General features: G+C 43.4%; 1 protein-coding gene across 9 annotated transcripts in view; it reads right to left on the bottom strand.

The window, feature by feature from the left end:
* Positions 1 to 22,386, bottom strand: part of LOC118409584 (semaphorin-1A-like) — an 85,844-nt gene that overhangs the window by 49,465 nt on the left and 13,993 nt on the right. For 6 of the 9 annotated variants that reach the window (XM_035810699.1, XM_035810708.1, XM_035810709.1 and 3 more), the window contains exons 2-3: positions 20,752 to 20,868; positions 7,831 to 7,892 (exon numbers count right to left, since the gene is read on the bottom strand). The gene's annotated coding sequence lies outside the window, so the exon portion shown is untranslated. Of the gene's footprint in view, positions 1 to 7,821; positions 7,893 to 16,933; positions 17,079 to 20,751; positions 20,869 to 22,386 lie in introns of those variants that run through there. The other 3 variants (XM_035810700.1, XM_035810705.1, XM_035810704.1) reach the window with 3 other exon arrangements.

Genomic DNA, 22,386 nt, shown 5'->3' with positions numbered 1-22,386 from the left:
TATAGATGACATTGTAACTACACGGCCCCTGCAAAAATTCCTTCAAACAGTGCATGAACCTCTCCTAATACCCGTAGATTCAGATGGACTGGTCCAAACATCCTCCTAATTTCAGATGGACCGGTCCTCTGGGAAATCAACTTGTCACATTTCTGTCACATAGTATGTGATGAATTTTAGGCCATCAAACAATACTGACTGGATATCAATCTTCTAAAACAAACTTGTGATGGGCAAAAGCGACAAATCAATATAGAACAAGCCTGAAGTTTATTGTGTCAATAATCATACAATTGCTTGTGTCAAGTTCGTTTTCCTGCCTTTATCAGGAACCAAACAATGCCATTTGTGCAGCCCAAACTAGCCTTAACATATCCACTGACAAATCTAAGAATGTAACGACATTCAGACACACTGGAGTTACATCTAATTGTTCCTAATCTTTCCTGCAAACTTTCGCATTACGGTCCCGGCACGGAAGTGTTGGAGTGGAATTTCCCCGGTAACCAGTTTAAACGTGACGGTTTGGAAGTGAAGAGGTCCCAGCGGAGCAATCCCGAAACCCGCAGGGCCTGGAACCGGCGCTGACGACTCGCGATTTACGGCCCGCGCGGACCGACCATCAATAAAACATGCAGGCGAGTGTTCCGTGGGGTACAGTAGGGAGGTGACATCAGCCGCGCAATGATCTCTGAGATGCTCGTGTCAGCCTTACACCCTCAGCAGCGTTAGGTCAAACCTTGTAAGGTTAACATCCACTTGCCTCCTTTTAACTCCTTACACTTTCTGGCTAAGAAGGTCAGGTAAGGTCTCGAGATTGACCTGTTTCTTCCCGAGTGAGGACAGTGCTCAGAGAATGGAGACTAAGGAATATTCAGCACCCACAAGCAGCAGGCTGGAATATAGCTTTTCTACTGGCTCATTTAGAACTTGCAGTATGAGGAAATAGAATTTTCACCGGTAACAGTGGATAATCCCAGCTGTGGACAGGTCAGAAATGATTCACCTCTGAAACCTCACTCAAGTGGACAGAAAGAGAATCTGCAATCAGCTCAAGCAAGTGGGCTGAAATACAATCTATGTTAGGAACGGCTTCTCTGAGAACAGAGTTATCCTTTCACCTATCAGCATAGCAACATGCAGGGTCAATTGGGTTATTTAACACTCAAAGTGTCAAGGACAAGCGAAATATTCAGCTCTCAAGGCGTCTAGGTAATCCGATTAACCTGACAACAGGACTGTCTTACCAGAATGGATGGATGGAATTCCTTCCCAACTCCTTAAGACCTTCCAGTTCCTCACAGCCTTCTAGGAAACCTGGCCGTGATTTAAGCACAAATCTGACAGAATTCTGTTTACCTGGATGTGTGTAAAACATGCCAATCCTGGCAGCCTACTCAGTGAAACAGTAACATACATGTAACATATGCAAGACTGATGAGTGGAAAGTCAATGTGTAGTCATGCAATTCTCCCTACCTACTCTATTGAACAGTCCTACACAAATTGAAAAGAGAATGTCAACTCTGTAACAACTTTCACTTCTGACACTTTTGTTTGACTTTGACATGGTGGAAGTACTTTTACTTTCAGTTGCTTTGTTTCATTGCCAAGAAAGTTTCACTTCCAGTTTGACTTTCATTGTGAGGTTTTATTAGCTGTCTTTGGAAATGATCCTGCAGATACTTTTCACTTTCAGGCCAACGTTGTCTGGTTCTCAAAACCATATCTGTAATGAAAGTGTCACTTCCACTTCCTATTCAGGTATTGTACAATTCTGAAACTTTTTTTTCCCTTTTATCCTTAAGATTTCACTTCAAATCCACAATTTCACACTTTCGCCTTCTGCTGTTCCAAAAGACAAGCCTTAGGATATTTGTACATTCTGTTATATGGGCTGGCGCCTTTGTAACATGACCGACATAACTACCAATCCTTGAGGTACCTCACACACACCTTGTGACCCTGAAGGTTTCACTTTCACACTCTCACCTTCTGCTATCAGATGTAGACAAGTTCATGACAAAAAGACATACTTGAAGAATGTCACCACTCCTTGAAGAACGTCACCTTCTGTCCCCCATTACTTTCCCTTCCTCCTTTAAGATCGATACAAACTGCCACTTCCTGCTTGCCCGCCCGTCCTAAGGGGGTCGTTGCTATGGTAACGGCCCCGTCAAGAGTGCGGGTAATAAAATCTGCTCGGATAAAACCCATAAATATTGATCCTCGCCCAACTGCTTGTTACAACAAGGACGGGCCGTGACTTGGCAATCCCCAAATATCCGCTGTGATAAGCTAACGATAAATATGACGTTACTTCCAGTTCTACACATACAGGACCGACATACAGCAACATCTGGTGCGATACGCTACGTTATACAATATAACATCCACACATACAGAGCTGTAGTGTGTTACATCCATACATCCCTACATACAGGCATCTTTTCTCTGGCTTGACTTATGAAACCCACTGCCCTGATGAGGGAACGAATATCAGGCCACACCAAATTGACAAATTCAAGTTGATGATTCTTGGAATAAAACATTCAATACTAAACTGGAGATGAGCATGAAAGCCTGAAGGGAAAGCCTGTCCCTTTGTACATACAGTTTCAGGGAGTAACTAGACAATCAGAGTCAAACATCCTCCCTGCCCTCTGTTTTATTTCATCTTGACCACTTGTTGACGAATCAATATCTCATAACATTTAAGAACCAAGGGAATAAATCAGTATGGCTTAATGTTACATCTGAACATTACAGATATTGCCAGTGTGTCTGAGCTATAATGATAAGGTAGGAAATATAATGTTGCATCCAAACATACAGCTATCGATTGCACAGCTCTGGAGGGCACTGCAAGGGCAGGCTGGCTTTCAGTTCACCCCACACAGGGTTCATGTTATAATACAGGATGCGGCACAGCTCGGAATAATCGTGTAGCGTCTTCTTTCTCTTTGCTGCTTTCTTATGAATATCAATGCCACATTTCCTTCCAGTAGAATTGAGGCCAGCAATGTCTTATTATCTTTCCATTTGTCTACTTGAACTACTTGCTTTTCTCCAATAAAAAATTAACATCTCACAAGATAGCATTTTATTATTATTATAAGCTGGATTTTCTACTCACATGCTAAGAGCCAAAGTAGGTTGAAAAAGGAAATTCAGACAGAGAGATGTGCTTGTCAAGTCTTTCTTCTCCATGTTGCCATTAGTGAGTATGATCGGCTGTTTTCCTGGTAGATCTACTTGTATCGAGGTCAATATGATTTACTCCTCCAGCCATTTGTCTTCCTGTCAATAAAGGCTGCAAAATGGATGTCAGTTAAACAGAGAGGACAGAAGTGGGGCAGGTCAGCTGGGGATGTAAAAGTGTCGATAATGATGGAAATACTGAACACAATACGATTATAAATCAAGCAACTGAATACAGATTCTCCCAAAGAGTCAGATGTTTCAGAATAGCATCCACTGTCCTTCCTTCATCAGTGACTGAGAATATCTAAGTCACTGATGTCTCAGAATTTCCCATCAGTCACTGATGAAAGATATGGGATGCTGAATCTGAATTATCTGACACAACTCTCTACAGAATCTATCCAGTGGTTTGCTTTATTTTGTATTACACATGTTCTACCTTGATGGTTAAACCTTTGTCGACGTAGCTGAAAATACTGCATCAAAATAACCTGCAACAATATGCCGTAACATTGCACAATGTCTCCATTTCCCCCTCAAACTCTTTTTTTCTTCAAATTGCAGGCTGCACATGGGTATTTCAAGCCATGTGAAAGATCACAGCTATTTTGTTCTCCCAGCCAACATGATTGACTGTCAGCATTTGACCAGGGCTGTAGGTAACAATGGTTGCCCTCCCCCCTGTAAGGTTCTCATTCCTGGGAGGGTAACACTTTCACCATGGAAATATCCTGAGAGAGAAAAGGCAGGGATGTACAGAAACATTCACTGGATGAACAGTAAAAACCATTCAGAAAAAAAATAGTTTCTATGTATCTATGGATGCAGTAATACATTTTGTCTTTGAATATGAAAATCATTCCTGTTATTATTGTCAGTTAAGTGTGTATTTTGAATTTTGAATAATTATAAGTTACATATGAAGCTGAACTTCATATTCATGTGTGCAACATGGTTTAAAGCTATTCCATCTTGAGCAGACAGTGATATAACTATGAATGAAAGTAACGTGGATGAGAAATATGCCGTCATTATGCCGACTGTCGACTGCAGGATTAGGAACTAAGTAAGATTTGACAAGACAAATCCTGAGACAGATGCCAGCAGGCTACCATTATGGTGCACAATAAACATCTGAACGTTACAGCCATATACATGTAAATATATCACCTTCTGTGCACTGAACACACAAACATTACTGCAATAAATATGGCACCCTCTCCAGGTTGCACACTCACAAAATGGAACGTCAACAACCAACCATACAAAATGGGATTATAATAACCTGCGCAACCGCACAAAATGGAACAATAGCTCAAACCATGCAAAATGGAACAATAACCCAAAAGCAGCACCCTGAACTAACAGAAACCAGATCATCCAGCACACGAAACCGAAGAACAACTTACACAATCACACGAAACGTAACGACAGCCCGTACCTGCACACCTCTGGTACATAATCCAGGAAAATACGAGGTCAACCCCAACCTGCTCCTTCCCAGGGTAGCCCATCCCTCAGCCTGCTCCTTCCCGGGTTACATCAGCAGCAACATCACACTAAAGCTCCTCTAACACTGCAAACCCACAGGCTAGTCATTCCCTTCTCCATTTCCTCTCTATTCTTCGCCAGTCGAGCAGCAAAAACGTTCATCACGAGGAGAGGAGTAACGTGAGCGGGCTGGTTCATACTAGTACTTCCTGAGGGGGTGTGTGCTCCACATCAGGAGACATCATCCCAATATTCCCTCTCACAAGCAATAACAAATAATACCCAACTGTCACAAACATCAAACATCCGACGCCTGCTCATACAAACAATGACAATAACACACATCCACCAGGTTGTAAGGAGGGACTCTTACATGTTACATGACAGTTTTATGAGCAACACAGATATAAGCATGTTTCTTCTTGATTTGATGTCTCATAAACATTTACACCAGCACCTGGGTTGTAGCAACCTCTCAGCTTTAGAATAAATTAGATTGAACCCAAGGTAAGACTACTACTACCCTTTCAACACTAGACATGTTCCCTGGATCCTGACTTCTTAACATTTGCTCTCCCAAACACCCACCTGACTCCTGACGTTGCAGGGAGGGACCCTTACTGTTGTTGAAGCACACAGCAACACTGTCACATTTCCCTGCACATTTTCCTACGTCTGTATTGATTCCACTTGATCTCGCACACAAGTACATGTGTATCCTCCCTGCCGATTCTCACATATGCCACACCTTTCAGACCACCTTAGGTTGTTGGGAGGGAATCCTCTGCTGTGAACTGTACACCGAGTCACATCGGCTAATGTTTCTAGAGATTCTGCCGATCGTTCCACCAACCGTCACGTGACGCCTAATAATTCATAAGCGTCCTCCCAGAGCCAGACAATTATAGCCTCCCCCGGGCACGTCAGCAGACAAAATTGAACCGTGTCTAATCCGATGTCCGATTCCCTAGCATCGTGAGCCGAGCGTTACAGCGAGGGGAGAAGATGACCTGTGAAATCGGGGTAAAAAGGCGGCCGAGCTAATTTCACGCGTGGCTGTGGCTCGCATGGTCGTTATTAATGCTCCTGCCCACATATCATAATATCGGCACTTAACGCACTTTACCTGCAGGTGGTTTTCCTCCGCTGAGAAGATAAAAGTCTACCTCACAAGGAGCAAGCCCACCTCACAAGTGAGCTGCTGGTGCCATATAAGCAGATTTTTCTTCCGGACATCCTGACTGAGGGATTATTTGTGTACTTGGAAAGGACCAGGGAGGATCAGACGGGACAAACTTTCATCACGATAATTTACATGACATGCAAGAAAAGATTTTGACAAGAATGTTCACAGAATGAATGGCATTATAATAACTAAATGATATAAACTTAATGGAATAACTTAATGGTGTTAAGAAATAAAGACAGGCTGATTTGTTGACATGATCCCCAGCCATTTCCACACTTGATCCAACTTCTTACGGACCCTGATACTTGTAATGTGACTCTAGTAACTGTGACATGTGACTGTCCATGCCACTCTCCATGTACCCCTCTCACTTTCGTACCCCCCCTTCTCACCTCAGCACCCCCTCCCTGCATGTAGAGCTGTCCCACTCATCCTTGACATTCCATCTATCAACTGGTACATCTCTAATCCCTGCGAGCTGCCCACTTGTTCCTTATCTCCCGGTAGGCATGACGGATGAGCCTGGCGACAACACGCTGCATAATTCATGCTCTCCCGCGCACCTGTCAAGTCCAACTTCAACCGTCACACCCGTCAAGTCCACTTCTAAATCACGCCGCCGCTTGCCTCCGAACCTCCTCCGTGGGTTCTCGCCTGGCTGGGGCTGGGACACGGGTGGCGGCAGGGTCCTCGCGCCCGTCGGACAAACCCTGATGCATGGACATGACCTACAGGCGGGCACGACCTTGACTTCATCATAGAACATCAGATCACGTGACATTGATCCAACCCTGGGATGCAGGGAACTTCATGTAATAACTATGCTGCGAACAATGACTGGACTGGCTATAGCAGCTATGTTTAAGTTTGCGTCCACTGTACACAGATCTCAGCTAACAAACCTGGGCTACAGGCTGTAGCACAGACCAGACTGTATATATACTGTCCATACTATACATGCACAGGTCATACATAATATCCTCTGGCTGAAACGAAGGCTGGATGGGCTACGTGTAATGTCACATGTACTTATCTCAAGCAGCGGCCGTATGAATAATGTTTCGAAACAACAGAGACAATCCGCCACATCAAAGGCATGCCTGAACGTTGAGCAGCTTTGTGCCAGCCTAGCAGCCAACTCGACCTTGGCTAAACCTACGACCTTCAGCCAGGCTCCCTTTGTGCTAGGGAGTTCCAAGGCCAGTGTTGCCATAGAAACCATAGAGCCGGCAGGCGGAGCAGAATGCAGATAACCTGAGTGTTTCTGTGTTGATTACAGTATTGCGTCTCTGTGTGGACAATAAGAACAGCATGATTCATAACGTAACATACATTTCATAACCCTACTTCCTATCATCATGTCGACCTTACGCACACCAAACCTGAACTACATTGTACACACGGCAGGAGCGATTATCTAACATCACAGTAACGAGAGTAAATGGGTGGTCCCATTACAGAAATAGCAGGCAAAATCTAATCAAGAAAACTCCCCCGACAGTGCAGAATGTAATTGCACTGAACTGAAGCGAGACTTGTGAGAGGAAGAAGGGGAAACACGTTGCCCTTCAAACTTGAACTCCAGGAAAATCTAATAACAAACTCCTCCGCTGGGATTAATTTGAGGAGAACTAGATTCACCTTCCTGTGATGCAGAAACATTTGCCAACCGCAGAACATAAACACATCCAAGAATTGTTTCTCCTCTCCGTCCGCACACTCTGCAGCAGCTTACAGGCTGAAACATTCCATATCCACATCTCCAAACAGCAGAATGATGAACAGCTGACTATGAAACCTACATGCTGATGTGATATTTACTGGCACAAAAGGCAAGAAACCCCGCAGTCTCCAGCAAACATGCGGTGTGCCCAGAATCACAATCAGCCCCCCTCCCCACACACATCTCTCTTTCTCCACAGAACACTCGATGCTCACCTTTATTACTTTAAATCTTCACACCTGCTGAAATCTCTTCCTCACAGCTTGAGAAGTTGTCTTCTGTGTTTCTGTAATCACAAGGTGAAATAGAGGTCAATTATCATATATATATATCAACAACACATACATCAATGACAGTTAGAGTAATGTACAGGTAGAACATTATGTAGTAGAAAATAAATCATGGAACTGGATAAGTTCTTCAAGAGTAAGATGTTTCAGATAGCATCCGTAGATCTAATGTACTCTCACTCAAGCCTCCAGGTACATTTGTGCATTTAAATGGCAGAAACATCAAACACTTTTCTGTTCTCACAACTGATCACGGTACCCGACCATCTCCCGGCCACACTGACCAGTGCTAAACTCCCTCCAATATATATTAACCTGCGGTGTGTGTGAGAACACGTACAGCCTGTACACAAGATGCATGACCCCGCCGCTCCCATTGATCCGGCTGCTCAGGGAGTATTTATCATGTGTGTTTATCTGTGCTGCTGGGAGGATGTTAGAATGTCACTGCTGCCAGTAATGGCCCGCACAAGCCCTGCACAAATTCAATCTCGGCTGGACGGGCGATAGCTCCGCGGGTCGTATTGATCGCCCAGGGCCGGAGTTCAGCGCACAGATTCATCACTGTGATTACTTTCTACTGGGGACCACTCCTCGGACTGGGGCAGAGTTGCACATCCATCAGTGTTCCTTACTATAGGGATCTCAAGTATCATCTTTTGTGTTTTCTCTCTCAGGCACCAGGGTTTCTCTCCAGTATGGAAAATTTTTGAAAGTATTTTTTTCCTAATCCTAACCCACAGGCATTAACTAAGGTCTCTCACCAGTGTAGATGTCATTAAGTGGTCTCTATATAGACAGAAATCATCTAAGGCATCAAAAAGTTGTCACATTGGTCAGGTGATCCTAATATACATGTAGATGTGGCTACTAGAGCAGGTTTGACTGCATAACAATGGACAGATGGTCCGTATGTAGAGGTGGCCACTTGTACAGGTTTTACCATACTCAAACGTGTCGGTAGCCTTACTAGTTATATGTCTAGTACCTGAGTACAACCATCCATAACAATGTCCCAATTCTGCCAGCCTACAGAATCACTATGATACATCAAACAAGTTTGCTGGTGGAGACAGCAAAACTGTAGGAAGAAGTTCAAACAAGCAATTACACCTCATCCTTTAACAGGCCTACCACTTAGAGCTGGAAACCCACAGGCCAAGACTATCTATCTAACAGTCACACTGTCCAACACTGTCTGACTCAGGGACAGCATCCTATATTCAGATATTTACAACCTGCTAAGTTGGCTATTTGGCATCACATTTTTATTGGTTATGTAGTTATGCTTCAGAGAGATAGCATCCTATAATGTATCTTCTGATCATCAAGCTCCAAATCAAAGGCTCCTCTCATGGAAGACAGCCCATCTTTAGCTCTGATGTCTTTAAGGAAAGACGTCAGATGTCTGCAGACATGAGTCCATCCTCACCTCCAGGTTAGCTCAAACTCCACTGACTTCCTGCTGCTAATTTAGGAGCGGTAAGACTCCAGGACAGTTTACCTTGGCCTCAGCTCTACACACAAATCTTACAAAGCATGCCCAAGGTCTTCTGACTGTGTCTTAAGCCTCTGAGGAACCTTTCCCATCTTCCCTGAAGGGTCCTGGTTTTCTTAATCCTCCCAGAGCTGACAGGAGATGGATGGGAAACACTCAGGTTAATCCCCAGTCAGGGTCACTGCTGAAGGCTGGTCTCCACTGTGGATCACTGAGAGGCATCAGGGTTTCTCTCCTGTGTGGGTTTCTATCTTAAAACACGTTTTCTCACTGTTACCTTTAAACCCCCACCCTCAGGCCCCAAACAGGTTTTTTTTTTACCAGTGTGGATGTCTGTCACAAATGTATTTCCTCTCTCAATAAGTCTGATCTTCACCCTTAGGGTTTCTCCCCAGTGTGGGTCTTTGTCAACAAATGTATTTTTTGTATGACATACTCCCAAACCCTCACCCTGAGGCACAAAGATTTCTCTCCAGCATGGACTTAAACCTGAGGCTACAGGTCTAAAACAAGGGAACAACTGGGCTGCTACAACTGGAATTTCTGAAATGTCAAGCTAATTGTGGATCTAATTCTAAATAAGGTCAAAGTATTTGTATTGTGTTCACAGTAAGTGATTGAGTCACTGGCACAGAAATAGAACTAATTGTTAAATGTAAAGTGCCATCATCATCTTCAATTATAAATTTATTTCCATGAGAACTTTACTAGATAAAAATAAAAATCTAATTGTCTGTGAATTTTTTTGACCCTCTCTGCCGGTAACTTATAAGATCTCGACTCTGTTGTCCAAAATTATTAATCTTATTACAGTGGTGCTTTCTGATTGGTCATGACAGATCCTGCTTTTCATCCTATCTCAGTGGTGAGATCTGATTGGCCCTGACAGACCCTGTGTCCATCATATCCCTAATGGTAGCATCTGATTGGTCTTGACAGAACCCTTTGCCCTGCATGTGCTCATGTCTACTGTCTAGCAACAGTGCGATATGATTGGTTCTGGCAGCTTCTGTCCTTTATCATATCCTTATGGTGGCATGTGATTGGTTCTGACAGAGCCCTTTCGCCCTGCATGCATGCATTCATGTCTGATGTCAAACGCAGGTTGACAGGATACTCCGATACATTTCACATACGGCGGGACACAAGAGTTACAGATACGCCCCTTCTGATACATGCACAGAACAACTGTTCAAAGCAATCATACCATTGAGTCAGACTTAACCCATCCACAGCTGCCATCCCACACGCCAGTTCTATGACCAGGAGGGATTTTACCCAAGTGTGAAAGACCGTGATTTTGCTGGGATCATCTCATGAACACAAGACATGATCTCTACTGACGACCTGCGTCAGTCTGCCCACGACTGGCTCCTCTCTGCACTTAACTCCAGTTGGCTGGTTCTTCCACAACATCAGTTTGCCTAAAAAAATTTATTGTGTGAGAAACACCGACTACAGCAAGGACTTTTCATCTTAAAGTTGTTTTACACAGGATGGCTTTGCTTTTTATGTTTTCCCGATAGGGTGTGTTCTTCTTATCCTTTCTTCTTCTGTCGGGAGGCACCAATCAGAGCTTAGTACTGTATCAGCATAGTACAATATTATGTGCGAGTAGGCTACAGGGAAAACATTCCACATTTTCACAAAAATGCTGCCTTTCTAGTTTCTTTGATTGTTTGAACCTTTGCTTGTTCATGAGAAGCTTTTAAAATCCAGGCCATAAGTGAGGAGAAGTCCTAATAAATTATATAATCATGGATGGAGCACTGTTGCAGATTGTCTTGATGTTTTTTGTTCCCCGGATATGACTTTCTTGTACATTTTATTTTTTGGAAATCCATGCGGACCTGAGACACATTTTTTCATCAGCTAAACGGCTACAGCAGCTGGATGTATACGGCATGAAAAACTTTCCTCTCACTGATCAGCATCAGTTGTGTTCCACATCCCTGGCCTGAGCGCTACCTGAACAGGCTTGCAGGATCTCCCTTCATCCCGTAATGAGGGAAACTGCAGCCGTATCTCTGTAGCCACACGCAGTAATCTGGACCTGCGGGGATCCAAGACTCCTGAGTAATTACTGGTGAGACAAACGCCACAGAAAACCCCCGACAGAAACACTTGCACTGATTATTACTGCCTGCAGTCTCGCATCCAGTGATAACAGACCGTCTACTGTGGCCTGAATTACTACCAACTTATCTCTGTGGACAATTGTTCATTAAAACCTCCATTATCTTCGCTCCTTTCCTTTTAATTTCCCTCCAACAATGGTTCCTGTGCACGACCGGAGACACGCGTGATTTACCGACGTCTCTGCTGCGAACATTCCCGTAATCACGACTGTCGGCGGGGAGGGGATGATGTGTGAGTCCCAGTATAACGTTCATATTCATCATCAGATCTGCCTGGCAATGAAACACCAGCAGTGGAACAGAAGTTGTAAATGTTGAAGGTGTAAAATTCAGGACTTGAGGTGCACGGAAGACTTGATCTGTAAATACTGAGGAGTGGAGCTGTAAATACTGAGGAGTGGAGCTGTAAATACTGAGGAGTGGAGCTGTAAATACTGAGGAGTGGAGCTGTAAATACTGAGGACCGGAGCTGTAAATACTAAAGACTGGAACAGTGTAAATTCCGTTAAGCTGTCGATGCATGTAGTAATGTCTGAAGTTCCCATCTACACATTGTCAAGATTTACTGCAGGTAACTAATGAAGGGACAATCTCTGCCATGAAATTATAATGAGACAAATCAACTTCACTCCATTTCAGTCAACACCATCTAAAACCAATGAGGAACAAGACCACAGATCAATGCAGCATACTTCATTGCTGTGTTCATTTTCCTATTCAGCCACTTAGGTTTTCTTTTGACTGTAACTGAAACTGCAATTCAGATTGTTATAGTTATACCTAAACTGCATTATCTCCAAGCAGAGATGTTTTGTTAAGTTCATTTTTCATCTGTGTATTAATTGTTGTTTATGAAGCCCATCACTCAGACGATAAGTTTTGGCTATATTGTCAACTGCCAGAAAGTTCCAGGATTTGAAAATTGACAGAGGGTCATGTGACTTTCACCAGCAAGTGGATTTTCAAATTCTATGTATGTGACAGGGGCTTTATGTATCACTGTCATGAGGCAAAATGCCCCACTTGAATGAATGAGGAACAATACTAGTGACATACAACTTCAGCCAAACACCGCCCATCTGCTTAGATATCTCACCAGTCAGCCAACTGAGTTGCCTGGAATAACACATGATCGATGATGTCCCTATAGGGGGGGTCTGATCTATGGATTACCCCAGGATTGGATGGGGATCATCAGCTCAGACCCGGACTGGACATGGATTACAGCTCCCAGAGCAGAGATCAGAGTGGAGAAGGGGACAGTCATCAGAACGTTCTTCCACAAACTACAGGTGAGCACAGGTGACAGATGACATCATTGCCTGTTCAACTTTTGCAATCTCTTTGAAGAGAACTTAATGTGTAGGAAGTATCAGATTTTACATAGGATTCAATTAGTACCAAGACGGTAAAAACAGCCCTGTAATGTTACATAGGTACTTTGTACCTGTATCTGTTATGTTATGGTGAAGACACTTTTGGCATGTCGTTGTACGATTTTGATCCTGCAAAGTTTTCAAGCTTGGTGTGACAACCAATTACCAACAAGGATCCAAGACAGCATTTTCATAACAAGATGGCCAAACTTTACAGGTCACAGGCACAACTATCCCCAAAATGCCCTCAGGTGGCGATCGTACAATAAATGGCTCTGGTCCCTTACCGGTACTGATGACAAGCATATACCTCTACCTGTAGGTACACTTCCATATTTCTCAATCACCTGTATCATAAAATACTAATGACTTCCCACGGCAGCAACATTTTCACTCCCACCCTTAAGCCAAGCTGAGGTGCTGCCCACTAAACATGTATGTATGATGTTTATTTAAGTCTTTTGCATCAGGTTTCCATCATAACACCACCATAAAGACTGTGGACTGGGAGCCATCCAGATCTCCCCAGGCCTGCCTTCCATCCATGTAATCCTGGTTCTGCTGGTTAACAGCCTATAAAGATGTATGGAAGCATTCCTACACAGGACTGGGGCTGGGCTGGTGGACATGGGTATGTGCAGTGTCAAAATGTACCTGTAAGTACATGTATGTGCACGGGTCAAGGCACCTGGGTGTGTAACTGCCACTATGTCTGTTGCTGTCAACCTGCACAATGATTATGTACATGTATGACTATAGCCTGGATACCAGACTCCAGCCCGATCTCAAAAACATATCCAACACGATAGATATTTTTGAGATCGGGCTGACGTCTGGTATCCAGGCTAGTATAACTACTGTTACAGGCTTTCCAAACAGCCTGGTAATTTCCAATCGACCGACCTACCCACACCTAACCCTGGAGTACCCCATACATATTCACTATTGACCAGGAATTGCCTTGAGGAAATGTTAAAATAACTTTAAACAACCAATTTGCTGAGATTTTTTGCATCGTTTAAGGTCTTTATCATAATAGTTTATGGTAATTTCTAACACATCAAATCCGGGCTGTCAAAGGAGACCCGTTACCCTTTCTTTTGTTTTTGCTTGTTCTTTTTTGGTCCAGAGCAAGGTCTTGTTGTCCATGTCCAAAGCAATGATCTGCCTTCTCTCTCTCTCACAGCATCATAACTCCAGTCACACCTGCAACTTCCAACACTCTCCAGTACAGAGAAAACCCTTGAAGTTCACTCCACCTCCACTCAAGACGTGCTGTAAGATGCTCTAGGACATGCTCTTTCTTCTTCACACCTCGAGGAAATCAACTTAAGCTGCGGGAGCGAGCTTATCTTTACTCCATTCTTGCACTTGGCAAGCCTTAACGTTAATCTTCAAGTCACGAGTTCAAGGAGTTTTCTGGCATCTTAAACTTAAAAAAAGGCATGCAGAGAGGGAAGATGCGCAAATCGAAAAGAACAAGATGTCAAAAACAGCAGTGGCTAGGAAATTACTTTTTGCTCAGAAATCAATACAGAGAGCTTATACTAGTTATAGTCCAATACCATAAAAAAATTGTACAAGAGAAGGGAAATTCCCATGATGTTTATATAGATTTTATCATTCCAAATAGAAATTCCCATTAAAATATTGGACTCGAGCCAAATGGAAATTGACAGAAACATTTAGGGAAGTCAATAACATCTGAGTCTGTTAGGGCAAACTTGGAAAGGGATAAATACCTCAGACCCGCAGAAAACTGCTATTGACCCAGTATTAGAATGCTCTTCAAGTCAAAAGGCAACATAGAACATAAACAAAGGTTCAAATAAAACAAACAAACAAGAAACTCTTTTAGTATCAGAAAAACACCCACAAATGGTAAACAAAATGCCCTATGCCTGAAAACGTTAATTATTGTTCTGTTTCTTTCCAATAAATGTTATTGACCAGCTTTTAGATCGCTCTTGAAGTCACAGGGTAGCATGAAAACTCTCTCGGAACACATGCACAAAACTGTAAACAAAACACTGAGCAAGTCATTCTGCATTTTTACGTGGAAGAAACCCTTGAAGTTGTTTGATGAATTATAGATGTGGACATGTATTTTTCAGGACAGGCTAATGGATCGCTGGTGCCATCAGAGATCGGTTTGTAAAGCTTATCGGCCGCCGACCTGTGATCGCCACACCAAAGGCTGAGACGCCTACGTAATTCATGGGAAGACAAACCCAAGTGCAGCAATCGTTTGACAGGTACAGCAACATTAGCACTATTCACAGAACAAAGCCTGAATATCAGAAATTGTTGCAGGTTCTACGTAATAATGATGATATGTTTATTTCTTAATTCTTGCCCAAGGCTGATTGCAGGTAACGGTGGCAAAGGTTACTACATTTTGACATAACAATGTTGATGCTGAGCTTAGGTTCAACTTGCTTAGTTTCTGACTTTCTCTCTGTGTAACTGTGTACAATAGGATACCATGTAAGATTTTCTGATTTCAGTCATGTAAAAGAAATTTCTTGTCAAGGAGCAGAGATATACACAGTATCCTCCTGCCACAGATTTGGTACGAAGAAAGGCTAACTCAGCAGGAAAAATCTGAAAAATATTACAGTATCTCGGTACCAGGTTGTCTATAAAAAATTCTTGATATGGAAGACTCCTGGTTCAATCTGAAGCGAACATTTTATCATTCCAGTCCGCAGGGTTGGTTCTCGGTGAGCGCCATTATGGGAAAGGTCGTTCCTTTTAGTGGTGCTAAACTAGCTTAGCATGCAATTAGTTCCCGCCCGGACGCACCTGAACCTCAGGGCTGCGCAGTCGGGCCAGACAGGTTTGCCAACCCCGCACCTGAACCACAGGCCACACCAAGTTCATCTTTTGGTTCTCACATTTTCAAAAATAAAAATTGTTATGCTGCACCAAAAAGCAGACTCTGAGCCTTCAAGTGTAAGTCTGTACCTTTGTACATACAGCTTCAGGGAATCAGACACAACTTTTCCTCCCAGCCCTTGTCCTCTCCCATCATCTTTACATCAACCAAGGAAATAGATTGTTCTCACCTCAGGCCCAAGCAGTCATGCTACCCAATCACCGGTTTCACTACCCGAGGAGAGGATTGCATAAAACCCGAAGCGGTGGGAGCTGAAGCTGAAGTGCCTTTTAGTGGCGCTAAAAATAGCTTTCTGCACAATTGCAACATGCATTACACACCTGAACCTCACTGTTGGGAACGGCAGGGATAAACTACTAAATGTGCTCTGTAAACGTAAGCTTTTGTATCTAACATTAGACTGAAAAATGGTTAGGTAACAAGTATAGATCCAGACATCCAGGAACTTTGTATTCATTCAACATAGCCCAAAGTCCTGGGCAAAGTAAAAATTTTGAATCTATTTTCTTACTTGGGAGTTCTTGTCTTCCTCTGCCACCTGAAGTACCATAGCAGCCCTGAATGATATTTTGGATAAAAATTATATTATTTGGTTATAAACTTTTAATCAGCAAGTCATTTCACTCAAGACTGCAAGCAAGTAGGTTTTCCCTCCTATGTGTTTTTCTTTTTTAATGTCTTGGTCCCCTCACAAAAATAACGCTGTACTAAAGCTAACCAAAACAAAACATTTTCCCTATCTACAATAATTTTAAAGCACCCTCTTGTACTCTACACTATTAACACCCTACAGCTTTAACGGAACAACTGACACACAAAAATATCCAGAGCGACACACAAAAACTGACTGCTTGTTGCAGGCAGGAATCTGACATTGTCAGAGAACACACCACAGTGACCACCTGTTAAGCTGTGTAACAACCTTCCCCATTTCTCTGGACTGCAAAACATTCCCTTAGGAAAAAAACAGGTCATTGTCCTAAAGCAAGCAAGAGCAAACAGTCCTGTAAAAAAGAAGCAGCTTCTACTGAACAGCTACATTGTGATGTGCAAATGTCAAACCTGCTCACCTTACAACCATGTTCCTGCCCAATGTCAGACACTAAGACCCAACAACTGCGCTTACCTGTACAAAAGGTGTTCACTCTCTCCTTAGTCACAGGCAAATCAGCTCCTTGGGGCCCCTCTTAGAAAGCGAATTTGTCCAGCATTATCATGGGTGCCTTTAAGGCGATTGTCACGCCAGGTTTTGCAGGCTTTAAGATGTTTATAGGTCTGTTTGGGGTTTGTTATTGTTGGCATTGTGCCAAGGCCAGTCCAATTAGATAAAAGGCAGAACCATTGGTGATGAAATAAAGGGGGAACTGAACCAAACTACACAAACACACTTTTCCGTCTGTTTTGATTTTTGTCCATTTAAGCCCTAAAACTGAAAAGAAATCACTGTTTTCTTTTTATCATCTCTCTGTTTTCTTTCAAATAGGCTCAGAAAAGTCCAGCAGCTTGCATCAAATTTTCAACAGCTCCAAGTCCCTCTTTTGCCAATAGACTAGTCCATCTAAGCCCTGTGTATCAGTATCCCCAACACAACAGCCCCTATAATAGGCTATATAGGCAGGTGGGACAATCAGCCTCTCACCTGCTGGCACAAAGGAGGGTGTGTGTTTGTGAGTATATATAATCCTATTGTCCTGGGGTCTGACAGTTCATTAACCTACAGGTTCGTTAGTCAGGGACGATTAGTCACTGGAACGGGGGCAGGTACGATGTTGTGATAGCTGCAGTGGCCATGGCACCATTTCCGCCAGCCAGCAACAGAAAACGAGAGTACATTTTCAGCCATTAAATGATGTTTCCCAAGTTTCCAGTGACTGGTTCTGAATCACAACAAACGACCTTTCTGTTGTGCCCTAAAGGTCGTTGGCAGGGGGCCAACATTAACAGGCCTGGGAAGATTTCCCGCCAAAAACGGACAACAAAACAAGTTGACAAAACAGGACAACTGGAGTAGGTTTGATAAAGTTTCATGAACATCCAGTCACAAGTAATAGGTATACACCTTCCCAAGAGCTTGTTGGTTTGAGTTACGTTGAGAAGACAAAGGTAGAATACAAGTTATTTTACAGGTTGTTGAAGGTTCCCAGGCTTCCAGTGAGTGAACACAAATCATAATAGAACACCTTTTGCAGGTGACCTACAACATAAAGGTTCACTGGATCTGGGCCAACATTCACAGAGCTGGGAAACATCCCGCCAAAAGCCAACTGAACAACAATGGAAAAAAAACGACATAACAAAACCCAACTGTGTCCGACTACAGTAGCAACTGATATGGTAGAAAGTTGCTGGACTGAGTCATTTTGACATGAAAAGGGGGAAGACTGTCATCGCAGCTCACTTCTGCACACAGTACAGGCAGGCACTTGAACTTTCAAATTTGGTACACAAAAGTTACCTTAGCACACTTACGGATAAGGCAGGAGGGTGGTGACTGTCATCACAGCACGCCTTTCTGCCCTTACTACCACTGGTTCTCACACTGTTAATTCACCCAACCAGAATAACAAGGCTTTACAAGCTACAAAATCAAAACTCTACAATCAACCGAATGATGGAGGTATGACAGTTAAAATGTCTGTGATTGACTGCTGTAAAACTGCTGGCATGTCACAATCGTAAAATGCTTTTCAGACAATCTGTTTTAATAAGGTCCTCCTGTAAAACGGTGATGTCATCTAACTAGCTTCAGCTCAGTCCCCATGTTAGGAGGTGCTAAAAAAGAGACACGGAAATAAACTTTTCTCATTAAAAACACGTTAAAAAAACTCCTCAGCCATCTACACTCTCACAATCTCATGCAGCACCATTCAGCAGAATGAGGGGTTTTTATTCCCCAGCAATCCTTTACATAAACTCAGACTTAGCAGCGGTCTGATGGAGAACTGAGGGAAGCCAGGCTGCTGTTACCGGGTGAGTCACCTGACGACCATCTCCATGACGATGAGTCGATGACCCTGCCCGGCTGCAAAGTAGGATTATTGGCTTTTCATATTTTACAGGCTTGGGGTAAAACTGTTGTCTGAGAAAGGGCAGCCGACAGTCAAGTCACGCAAGGAGAAAACACCAAACACCTCCTACGTTATTATATCTTCTATCAGTCTCTGACAAGGGTCTCCAAGTACTGTTACAAGACAGGATGGCAACTTGAGTTTCCAATTATCGGCCCAGCTACTGAGGCAGAGAGTTAGATTATCAACTGCCTATCCGTCGCTTGGCCTAAATTCTTTCATGTTGCCGAAATGCTGTCAGTTGAGAAAAATGTGATTGTGTGGAGAGAACTTCACCTTTAATCTAAACAGAGCAGGCATTCAGAGTCTGAAGACATAAAAAGAGCAAAGCTTACAAGCACTGTGTTTACATTGAAGCAATTTCTGACAAGGAAAATTGGGCAAGTCCGAGAAAAATACCTTGAAATTCAAACACTCACATCAGCGGAACAAAACCCTATCATCTCCCCCTTATCTCTCTCATAGTCAGTCACAACAGTAGACAACTCTGTCATTTGTCAATTTTCACCCTCAAATTTAGCAAAATCCTACAATAACTCATGCCACGTCTTCTGTACGAGCTCAGACTATCACACCTGCACGGTGGGCCCTGAAGTGGAAAATTGCACACCTTGAAGACCCGAGAACACAGCCAGGTATGAGCACAGGTATGCACGACACGGGTTAACGACAGGTTCATGTATAATTCACAACCGAGGCTTACAAAAGGCACGTAAACTTTACGTCCCTGTGGCACTTTGATTAACGGTGTGCTAAAGCGTAGAATTTCAAAGCGGCAGTTAAAGATGTGGCGAAGCCGGGAAGATGGCAGTTCGCACACCGCTACATATGTATTCATGACCTTGGAACACTCTGGGTGACCTTGGGAGCCTATCGCTCCCAGCGCAGCGCAACGTACAAATGTTGCATTTCCTTAACCTCCTCCATACTGCCTAACCCTAGTTCTAATACATATTCGGTGCCAAATGGCTATCTTAGCAGACATAGTTAAACACCATGATCTATAGACTGAGAAACAAAAAAACTTACCAACATGCCTGACAATGTGGCAAACTTTTCATTGATCATTATTAATGGGTCACGACATATAGAGACTCTTCTAATCTACATCATGTATCAAGAACTGACAGAGAAGCCAGCAATTTATGGTATATTTAACTGATCTCAATATAGCAGGGTATGTGCCAATCAAAGGGTAATTTTGTAGGGCGATGTTCTGAAGAGCTGATCATGTATCTATGCCTGACACACAGAGAAGCTCTTCAACTGATACCAACTTACCAGGAGATAAATGTGGTAAATCACTACTAATGTGCTGTTTTAGTGTATAACTGCTGATGGCGAATAATCAAAAGGCAATTTCGCGTGGCGATGTTCTGTGCCCCACAGCTCATCGTTAACATCAAGGTGTGCGCAGCGCTAACGAGGGGTGTGTAATGAGGAGAGATAGGTACGAGCAGCACACAGCGATCAGGTTATCTAAAGGCTGTAAGTGGTGCAGCAACAAGCACCAGGTTCTCTGATCAATCACATGGTGGGACATCCTTGATAACATAACAAATATCCTCGAAGTAAACCAATAGAGATGGTCAGTCACACAACTAACACACTTTAGGAAAGGGACACCATCCTTCCAACATTGTAAGCCTTCGTATATGTTCTTTGTGTTGTTTTTTAAATCCACATAGCTCTATATTTTGGTCTATTCTACAAGTACATTGAACAGTGGACCACGGCTAAGTGTCCTGACCATTTCCAGTAGCATGCATGTCCAGTGAGCGATATAGCCAGGATTCAAGTGCTTGGTCTGGAAACCTAGATGGCCACCACTGGACTACATCTACATGTGCTATGTCAGAACATCAGAATGACTTACCGGGTATCTGCACGAGTTGTCAGTAACTCCTTGTCTTGGCATTGGAGGGTCAGTTTCAGCACTGCATCCCGCAGATCATGAGAAGTCTAGCATCCGGTGAAACCGCCACACAACCACCTGTAACACATAAGACAAGAAAATATTCAATTCTGTGAGGCAACCATAGCCTTTCTGATAAGGGTCAAACTCACATTGCATTAACAGTTGACTTTGAAAGACAATAGTTTTGAGACTTTGAAACTCGCAGTCTGACCAATGGTACACAGTGAAAGTATCTTCTTCTTCAGAAGCTGTGAGTGATCAAATTACAGCCTGCACCTCATCTTCATCACTACAGCATCCATGTGGAGTAACCAATCAGAGCTGCTGTAAAATGACTTGCCCGCCTTTGACCTGACCATACTTGGATGCTATGAGTCAAGGCCCCTTCGAATATTCTGTAAAACAAGTTAAGATAGTCCCATAGCCCTTTTTAGATACCTATGGGGCAGTGAATTGCTGATCTGCCGGATTGGAAGGTGGAGCCCATCCCTCTCCTTCTACTTTTACATTCCGAGATGAATGATGAAAGCAACATTAAGTGCCATGTGACCTTTCCATCTTGTGTCCTAGCCTAGCCACTTCGCCATTTGATGTCACAAACATTCTGCTCCAGTTACTGAATCAGGTCAGATCACTTCATACAGGTGCCCTTCCTGAAGGGTAGAAACATTGAAACTCAGCTTTTACACTGCAGTAAATCCATCAGGGCGAATGATAATGGCGCTGCCTGCTGCAAGCTACGGGAAGGCCGAAGTAAGCCATGATTAGACGATCCGGTCTCGCCTTGAAGTTGCCTCTTCTGGCCTATTTACTAATGCCCCATCACATTTATGGACCCGGGCAGCACCAATCACGGCTTGTGCGGCGCTCCTATTCACCATTTCACTGAGCTTGCCCATGATTCCCCCAGGGTATCGCCCCGTTATGAACACCCTAAAGACAAACATGATAACGGCTGAAACTGACACCACGGCAAATGGCCCTCCGAGGGGCTTTAAAGGCGCAAAAACAATCGTTGCTGATCGATCCGGTGCCTTTGCCACAGCGGTACCCGATAGCTCTCTCTTCTCCTGCCAGAAAAATCCAATAACCAATGCCAGACGAGACTTTACTGGTAGACTTTCCTGGTTCCAATTAAAGGAACGGGAACAGAAATGGCCACCAGTCACTCAATTGCGGCGGTTCGACGGCGAGGTGGGACTTCACCGGAGGGAAAAGTGCACTTCAATCTTAACGCGGCGTCTTTCCAGTACATTTAACACCTCGGGCGGCTCACCAAGACCGTCTCACAGCTGAGCCTGCCACAGAATTACACAGTAAAACAACCAGGCAACAGACATGGCTCGTGTAGGGTACAGAAATTTCAATTATCAGTTTGAACAAAAGAAGCAGCATTTTTATCAGCTTTCTTATGTACCATTTGCAGATGAAATACAGCACTTGAATCATTAGTTGACAACTTTCTAAAAAATGGCACAAAGTTTCACTTCTTTGGGGATTATTAGCAGTGCACATCTCTAAAAAATGTATGTCATGTAATCCTCAATAGCTACAAGAATACTTGTTTTCAATGTTTTTCAATGATCTATTGAT

The sequence above is a fragment of the Branchiostoma floridae genome, chromosome 2 (assembly GCF_000003815.2).
Source record: "Branchiostoma floridae strain S238N-H82 chromosome 2, Bfl_VNyyK, whole genome shotgun sequence".
In the NCBI taxonomy this organism is placed as follows: domain Eukaryota; kingdom Metazoa; phylum Chordata; class Leptocardii; order Amphioxiformes; family Branchiostomatidae; genus Branchiostoma; species Branchiostoma floridae.
This window is presented reverse-complemented; position numbering and strand designations above follow the sequence as displayed.